General features: G+C 41.1%; 1 pseudogene; it reads left to right on the top strand.

Annotated features, from left to right (window-relative positions):
- The first annotated feature begins 1,570 nt into the window (after positions 1-1,570).
- LOC132654806 (zinc finger protein OZF-like) lies at positions 1,571-9,484 on the top strand (annotated as a pseudogene).
- The last annotated feature ends 343 nt before the right edge of the window (positions 9,485-9,827 follow it).

Here is a 9,827-nt window from a genome sequence, read left to right as displayed (position 1 = left end):
ACAGAACCAAAAAATCTGAACACAGGGGTCTTTCCTGAGACTGCTATTCCAACCAAGGACTATGCATGGAGATAACCTAAGACCCTTGCACAGATGTAGCCCATGGCAGTACAGTATCCAAGTGGGTTCCATTGTGATAGGAACAGGAATTATCTCTGACATGAACTGATTGGCCTGCTCTTTAATTACCTCCCCCTGAGGTTGAAGCAGCATTACCAGGCCACCAAAGAGGACAAGGCAGCCACTCCTGATGAGACCTAATTGACTAGGATCAGAAGGAAGGAAAAGAAGTCCTCCTCTATCAGTGGACTTGGGGATGGGCATGCATGCAGAGGGTGGAGGAATGGAGGGATTGGGACAGGAGGAGGGAGAGAACGAGGGGGGATACAAAGTGAGTAAAGTGTAATTAATAAAGAAAAATAAAATAAAAAAATTAAAAAACATTTAATTCGAGTGTGTTGCAAACATAAAATAGCTTAAAAATAAAGAATAGGAGAAAGTCACTTTTTCTTTTTTTCAGAAAAAACAATCCCTTGTTTTAGGATGATGAGACCCTGTTTTTTTTTTTTCTATCTCAGATAATGAATGATTAGATTTGATTAGATAAAATATGGATTCAAGGATTTCAAGGTTCAACAAATCTGCTTACAGTGCATATCTGTGCTCCGGCATGACACCACTAATTTAGAATCACACAGATACATAACATTTTTAGGATGCTGGAATCCAGATCAGTGTACTGATCATACCCACAGCTTTATCATTAAACTAGAGCCTAAGTCCTAATTAGTAATTCTCACCAGCATGCAAAAACAAGCAAACAACAAAGAAGAACCACTGTGAAATGAAGTTTTCTGGGTAGAATATATGCATCAAAGATACTCAGCCATTTTTTTATTACCCTTAATAGCATTTTATTATTTAATGGCTATAAAACAGTATAGTAGGAAATACTTAAACAGCACTAAAGTACTAGATTACAGCTTCCTACGCTCTTGTGTAGCCAGCCAGTGGAGAAGAAATACCTGACAGAGTAAAGGCCAAAGATTGGCTCAACTGAGACAGACTCCATTGGAGACAGCCAACCCCTGACATTATTGGTGATGCTCTGCTATGCTTGTACACAGGGGCCCATCATAACTGTCTTGGAAGAAGTTTCATCCAGCCACTGATAGAAGCAGATGGAAAGATCCACAGCCAAACAATTGGCAAGACTCTAGAAGAGTCTTGTGGAAGAGTGGGAGGAAGAGTTGAGGGAGCTGGAGGGGTCAAGGATACCACATAAAGACATGCAAAGTCAATTAACCTTGGTCTATAGGGTTTCACAGACACTGAACCACCAACCAAAGAGCATGCATGGGATGGGCGTAGGCTACCTATGCATATATAGCATATATGCACCTTGTTCTTCAGGTAGGTTCCCTAACAACTAGAATAAACGCTGTCTCTGATTCTTTTGCCTAACTTTGGATTCCTTTCACATAAGTGGGGTGCCTTGTCTGGCCTCAGTGGGAGAGGATGCAGCTATTCCTGCTGTGACTTGATGTATCAGGGTGGGATGGTGCCCATGATGGGCTTCCACCTCTCAGAGGATAATCGGATGCGGGAATGGATGAGGGTAGGACTGAGAGGAGAGACTGAGGAGGTTTCAACCAGGCCATAAGGTGAACAAAATAAATAAATAGGAAAACAATTTAAAATAGCCCCTTACCTATTTTTTGGTCAATATATTTTTTACTTTTTTTATTTAATACAATTCATTCACTTTGTATCCCATCTATAGGCCCTTCTCTCCCCTCCCCCCCCAGTCCCACTGTCTCTCCCTCATCTCCTGCCATGCCTCTCCCCAAGTCCACTGATAGGGGAGGACCTCTTCTCCATCCACCTGACCCTAGTCTATTAGGTCTCATCAGGGCTGGCTGTATTTGTCTTCTGCTGAGGTCTGGTAAGGATGTCCCTACCTCAGGGGAAAGTGATCAAAGAACTAGCCACTGAGTTCATATCAGAGACAGCCCTTATCCCCCTTACTATGGTACCCACTTGGAGACTAACCTGGCATGGGCTACATTAGAGCAGGGGTTCTAGGATATCTCCATGCATGTTACTTGGTTGGAGTATCAGTCTCTGAAAAGACCCCCTGGGCCCCGAATTTTTGGTTCTGATGCTCACCTTGTGGACTCCTGTCCCCTCCAGGTCATTCTATCTCCTTCTTTCCTAAGATTACCTGCACTCTCTCCAAAGTTTGGCTATGTGTCTCAGCCTTTGCTTCAATACTCTACAGGGTAGAGTCTTTCAGAGGCCCTCTCTGGTAGTCTACTGTCTGTTTCCTTGGAAAAAACTTTTTTTTTAAAGCAAGGAATGAAGGAAGAAAGGAAAACAGGAAGGAGAAAAGAAAGGAGAGCATAGCTTTAATCCCAGCATTGGGAGGCAGAGACAGGAAGATCTTTGTGAATTCCAGGCCAACTTTGTCTACAGAGTGAGTTCCAGGAAAGTCAGAGCTATATAAAGAAACCCTGTCTTAGCCAAGCAATATGACAAACTAGGGGAGACTTGTGGAAAAGTGAGAGGAAGGATTGAGGGAGATAGTGTGGTCAAGCACACCACAAGACCTGTAGATTAAAGTAAGCTGGGCTCATGGGGGCTCACAAAGACTGAACCACCAACCAGAGGGTATGCATAGGATGGACCATGTAATAGATGTTCAGCTTAGTCACCATATGGGTCCCCCAACAATGTGAGTAGGATTTGTCTCTGACTCTGTTGCCTGCGTCTGGATCCCTTTCTTCTAGCTGGGCTACCTTGTAAGGCCTCAGTAGGGGAGGATGTGCTTAGTCCTACTGTGACCTGAGGTACCAGGGTGGGTTGGTACACATGGGGTGTATACTCTTCTCTGAGAAGGAAAAAGGTGGGGGCTTAATGAAGAGAGTGGGAAGAAAGGAGGAAGAAGGCTAAGATAAGGCTGTAAAGCAGTTAAATAAATAAATAGGTAAATGGAAGAAAAAAATGAAACCGTTTTAAAAACAGGTGAGGAAAAAAATAGTCAACCATCTTTTATATTTAATAGAATTTTAATATTTCATAGCAATAGAAGAAATAACATTACAGAAGGAAATACTTAAACAGCACTAAAGTACTATATTACAGCTTTCTATGGTCATGTGTGGCCAGATGAGAAGAAAAGCCTGACAGGGTAATTGAAGGTGCCAGGAGGGTAACTGTATATGAAGGAAGTCTTGGCAACTTTCAGGAAACTTACACACCTACCCTCACAACCAAGGAGCACACCAACCCGGCCCACTGGCTTCTCTATACAGTGATGAGATTCTTCTAGCTTGGTGAGGAGACTGTACTGATTGCTTCACAAACACAAGAGGAAATGCACCCTCAGGTTCAGTCTGCTGGTTTATCTTCCTCAACCAGGCATCCTGACACACCCCTACAGCCCAGTCCCAAGAATCCTTCAAATCTAGTTCCCAGGAATAGTTTCCAAAGGTGAAGCTCCATGATCCCCAGGCAGCAAAATAGTGTCCAGCAGATTCCACAGATGTCTCCTGATGGCGAGGTCTAAAACTGAATCTTCTCATGACATTAAATAGGTTTGTCTTCTCTTGGAGCAAGATTGTCTTTTCAAAGGAAATGTTCATGTGGGCAGAGCCAACAATTTAGTTAATACAACTGTTTACATTTCTCTGGTTAGAGAGATAGTTAGAAACTTCCTAGATTTAAAAAGAAGGTTACAACTACAGGGTTAAATGTGGCTCAAACACATCTAACTCAAGAAACTCCACAAGCAACAGAGTTGGATCATGATGAATATATTTCTGAAAAGTTGTAGATGCTGTAGTAGTGGGAGGAGCCTCAGGCTACTTCTGTCAAGTAACTTTGAATTACACCTGGCAAATAGATGTTGTGTGTGTTGCAGTAAGGTCCAGGGAAAAGGCTTTCCTCATTGGCCCCTATTCCTAACACATGATTAGTGACTACTTTCATATTGGTAGTTTGCTTCACAAGTAGTTAATCATACTTATACTCAGGAAAAGCTAAGCATGCAATAGAAGTGTTTCCCTGGTTGTAATTGTCTGACTTTATGCCCTGGTGCCTCCGTGTGGTTACAATTCACCTTTAGATCTAACAGGAGAGTTTAGACACTGCCTCATGTGCTATCTCTTTGTTTTATCTTTATTGTTTTACCTTTATTGTCCATGATATGCACTTTTGTGTTTACAATAGTTTTCTGATTATTTATTTACATCTTTTGAGACAGAGTCTTGGTATTTATTCTTCACTGGCATGGAACTCATTATGTTACATGCTGGTGCAAACTCACGGGCAATCCTTTTAGCTTCATACATTTTTTTATTGTTTATTATTAGTTACATTTTATTAACTCTGTATCCCAGCTGTATCCCGCTCCCTTATTCCCTCCCAATCCCACCTTCCCTCCTTCAGCTTCTCCCTGCCCCTTTCCAAGTCCACTGATTGGGGAGGACCTCCTCCCCTTTCGTCTGGCCCTGTTTTATCAGGTATCTTCAGGGCTGGCTGCAAACTCCTCCTCTGTGGCCTAGCAGGACTGCTCCTCCCTTGGGGGATGGGGAGGTCAAAGAGCCTACCAATGAGTTCCTGTCAGAGATAGTCTCTGTTCCCCTTACTATTTATTTTAATTAATTACAGTTTATTCACTTTGTATCCCAACTGTAACTGCCTCCCCAATCCTCTCCCAATCCTACCCTCCCTTTTCTTCTGCTATGCCCCTCTCCCAGTCCAATGATAGAGGAGTTCCTCCTCTTCTTCTGTATCCCAGCTGTATCTGACCCTAGTCTATCAGGTCTTCTTCTATCTGACCCTAGTCTATCAGGTCTCATCAGGACGGGCTCCATTGTCTTCCTCTGAGGTCTGGTAAGGCTGCTCACCACTCAGGGGGAAGTGCTCAAGGAGCAAGCTCATGAGTTCATGTCAGAAACAGTCCTTGTTCCTATTACTGGGGAACCCTCTTGGACACTGAGCTGCCATGGGCTACATCTGCACAGGGGTTCTAGGTTATCTCCATGCATGGTCCTTGTTTGGAGTACCAGTCTCAGAAAAGACCGCTGTGCACAGGATTTTTGGTTCTCTTGCTCTCCTTACAGAGCTCACTATATGCTCTGTATGTTAATCTGTGGATTTTAAAATGCAACTGCTTAAATATTCATGGAAATCAATTAAATATTTTAATTACTGTGTACATTTAATGAGCCTTAGATTGTCCTGAATTAATTTAACAATCCTTATCTCTCAAGAAACAAATGATACTGTATTTTTGCGCCTGGATCACATACAACACTGTATTCATTTATGTTTGTTTGTTTATTTGTTTGTTTTAAAATGATGATGTGACAAAATATGATTACAAATGTGGTTGTTTGTGAGACTATAAAATAATCTTGTGTGTTAAGGTTATCTCATCATTAATGGGCACCTCTGGTCATTTCAGCAGGCTGACACTCACTTTGGGAGCACTTGGACCTCTCAATCACTCCAGTGATGGGCAGGGCACTGAGCTCTGGTTTCATAGGCTGGGGTATGCAGGGCTTCACTGACTCACTTCTGAAAGGAGAAGACCTGGTCTGCCTGGTGCTAAAGACACCATCACAGTGATTAGGAAAAATGCTCAATCCATTTTCAGATAATGACTCAGGAGTTAAATCCCTTCCCACACAAGCCTGACAACTTGAGTCCAATCCCCGGAACGGGTGGTGGAAAGAAAGGACTGACTCCTGAAAGTTGTTCTCTGACGTCTACACGTGTACAATGGCACACATGCATGCATGCACAAAGATAAAGAAAACAAACGGATTAGTAAAAGTAAACAGGTGAATGAAAATCTTTCACACAATATTTTCTGATACCATAGTGACCCCAAGATCAGGAGACAGGGTAGTTTCCTCCTAGATACTTTTTGGAGCCCTTCCTGCCACCAATTTGTCCATGTGTCCTGCTATTTCTTCTATTACCAGAAAATGCTGCTGATGGGCCTCAAAGTTTATGATTTCAAAAGTAGATATTTTATCACCGAGCCCTCTTGTGTACACTGCTTCACTATTATTTTGTAAGTAAAGGCACTTTCTGGTAAAGAAGAACAGATATCATATACACGAAACCAATCTCAAGCATCATACACAAGCAATTGATTATTCCTGTCTAAAGTATATTTTTAGATTGCTAAGGAAGCTTGGTCAATTTTATAGCATGCTTTAAGGATCTTGGCTTGCACTGATGACTATACTCACCTTCTGAACATGTCTTCCAAATCCTGCAAAGACAACAAGAATAGTTTAGATTTCTGAAGAAATGACATACAATGTTTGTATACGAAGTTCATACAAATGTTAGTCATCATCACACTTACTGACCTTTCAAATTTATTTTCATGTCTTAAGATACCAACCAAGCAAATGAGCAGAAGAGAATTCTTGATGAAATCAGACTATGAGGGCAATAATTAAGAAGAACATGCATACATAGTGAACGTACATTGCTTTACAACCTACAGCTGTTTACAAATGTGACATTCTTTGAGCCTGTCCACAATGCACAGGCATGCTTTTACTAAGACTACTTTAAAAGTATGACCTCACCCCTGCCTGACACCACATGCCTAAAATTCCAGAATTTGGGGTTTTTAGACCTCAGGATTACTGTGAGTTTCAGGCCATCATTCACCACCAAAAAAGTTCATACTTCGAAGCTTCATCTTCCAAAGAACACACAAAATTACATTTTGTAAAGAGAAGTCAATAACTATAAATTTCTTTAAAACTACATAATTTTAAAGTAGAGACAAAAAGGATGAATATGTAGTAACAGGAATAACTCGGTTTGGGATTTCAAGGAAGCAAGCTACAAAAGCAAAAAAATAAGGAGATGTTCAATGGGGAATCCACTGACACAGGGTCAAAAGCTTGCTCTTTTAAGGTTATGACAGAACATAGTGTCTCCAGATTATCCCTAAAATCCACTAACAATAGTGCAGGGAATGTAGACAGCTATCTTAGATGTAACAGTCAGAGTGTGGGCCTCAGATAACAAAGCCCTTTCATGCACTCCTCCATGCTCACCTGGAGCAGCACCACATATGGCTGCTAGGACATGGTCTTCAGTTCCTGATACATTTCTATTAGTTGATCCCACTTTTGGACCATCAGGTCTTCACTTTTCCAGAGTTTCTCTAAAATAGTTTGGCCTTCATTTTCTATACACTCTACATGCTGCTCTTCTTCTGCATTGAAAACTGTATGGAATTTCCAAGATTCAAACTGGATGGCAGAATTTTGAATACAGTGGCGAAAGGAAAAGGAGGCAAAACTATTGAAAAAAGATTAGTACATCTGAGCAACTTTAAATGGGATTGACTTCCTGTAAGCATAATGAATACGAAGAAGTTTCTGTTAAATGTCATGACTAAGGTAGTGAAGGCAACTTTCAGTAACAACTGTAACCCCACTAAACAACAAGCAACATTCTCAGGGAGCAAATATTGTACATGCCTTGAAAGAAAGAAAACATTTACTAGCAAATTAGGCCTTAGACATTTTTTTAAGTTTTATTAATTATACTTTATTCACTTTGTATCCCTCCATAAGCCCCACCTCCTCCCCTCCTAAGCCCACCTTCCCTATCCCTTCTTCAAGCATGCCCTTCCCCAAGTCCACTGATAGGGGAGGTCCCTCTCTCCTTCCTTCTGATCTTAGTCTATCAGATCTCATCAGGAGTGGCTGAGTGGCTGCATTATCATCTTCTGTGTCCAGGTAAGGCTACTCCCCCCTCAGGGGTAGGTGATCAAAAAGCATGCCAATCAGTTTATGTCAGAGGCAGTCCCTCTTCCCATTACTATGGAACCCACTTGGACACTGAACTGCCATGCGCTACATCTGTGAAGGGTTTCTAGGTTATCTCCATGCATGGTACTTGGTTAGAGTATGAGTCTCAGGAAAGACCCCTGTGTTCAAATTTTCTGGTTCTGTTGCTCTCTTTGTGGAACTCCTATACTCTCCAGATCTTACTATTATTTCCCCCATCTTTCATAAGATTCCATGCACTCTTCCCAAAAGTTGGCCATAAGTCTCAGGATCTGCTTTGATAGTCTACAGGGAAAAGCCTTTCAATGGTCCTCTGTGGCAGGTTCCTAACTTATTTCCTGTTTTCTTCTTCTTCTGATGCCCATCCTCTTTGCCTTTCAGGATGCGGACTGATCACTTTAGTTAGTGTCCTCCCTCTTGTTTAGTTTCCTTACAAGTACAGATTTTAGTAGGTTTATCCTATATTATATATCTATATGAGTGAGTATATACTGTGTGTGTCTTTCTGCTTCTGGGACAGCTCACTCAGGATGATCTTTTCCAGATCCCATCATTTACCTGCAAATTTCATGATTTCCTCATTTTTCATTGCTGAGTAATATTCCATTGTGTAGATATAGCACAATTTCTGAATCCACTCTTCAGTTGAGGGGTGTCTGGGTTGTTTCCCGCTTCTGGCTATTACAAATAAAGCTGCTACAAACATGGTTGAGCAAATGTCCTTATTGTGTACTTGACCCTCTTTTGGAGATATGCCTAGGAGTGGTATCGCTGGATCTTGAGGAAGTGCTATTCCTAGTTTAGACCTTAGAGTTTATCAGAGGACACATAAAGAAAGAAAGCTCATGTGTGCATTCAGTGTGAGAAACACTTTAGCACTAAATCTTCCCTTACTATTCATCAGAGAATTCACACAAGAGAAAAGCCTTTTAGATGCAGTGAATGTGATAAAACCTTCAGGCAAAAGTCAGCCCTCATTGTACATGAGAGGACTCATACTGGGGAGAATCCCTTTGAATGTTGTGAGTGCGGTAAAGCCTTCCAACATAAGTGGTACCTCAAAATGCACCAGAGAACTCACACTGGTGAGAAACAGTATGAATGTAAAGACTGTGGAAGAGCCTTTCTGAAGAAGTCCTACCTCAGAATGCATCAGGGAACTCACAAGAGTGATAAACATTATGAATGTGAAAAATATGAAAAAACTTTCCATGACAGGTCATACTTCAACATGCACCATAGAACACACACTGGTGAGAAGCCCTATGCATGCAATGAGTGTGGAAAAGCCTTTTACCAAAAGTCAGACCTCAGGAAGCATCAGAGGATCCACAACAGTGAGAAATTACTTGAATGTAAAGAGTGTGAAAAAGCCTTTCAAAATAAGTCATACCTCACAACTCATCAATGAATGTAAAGAGTGTGGAAAAGCATTTCAAAACAAGTTGTATCTCAACAAGCATCAGGTGAAAAGCCCTATGAATGCATTCAGTGTGGGAAAATGTTTGGCTATAAATCATCCCTTATTGTACATGAGTTGATTCATTCTGGGAAGAAACCCTATGAACGTCTCTGTATGTAGAAAAACCTTTTCACAGAAATCAGACCTAAGTAGGCATCAAAAAACTCACAGTCATGGGGAGCTATGATGATAATGGGTACAGAAAGATATTTGCCTGACATTTAAGCCTCAGAATAAACCATGTACTCCAAGAATCCACTTAAGGATGAGTAGTATAGGTTTTCTTTCTATAAAACAAATCTCAGTTTACAGGAGAGAACACACCCGGAGTTGAGAAAGTTTAGGAATTATTGAATGAATATAAAGGAAGTTTCACCAGAACTTGCACTTAAGCAGTTGTAAGGAAACTCACACAGGAGAGAATTTTTATAAATGTAATACATGTGGAAAAATGTTTTACTAGAGGTCAAAACTCAGTGTGCATCTAAGTATTTATGTAGGAGAAACATGAATCTCAAGAATATAAGAGT

Source organism: Meriones unguiculatus, chromosome 6 (assembly GCF_030254825.1).
Source record: "Meriones unguiculatus strain TT.TT164.6M chromosome 6, Bangor_MerUng_6.1, whole genome shotgun sequence".
Lineage (NCBI taxonomy): Eukaryota > Metazoa > Chordata > Mammalia > Rodentia > Muridae > Meriones > Meriones unguiculatus.
The sequence above is the reverse complement of the archived record's forward strand: the minus strand, read 5'-3'. Positions and strand labels throughout refer to the sequence as shown.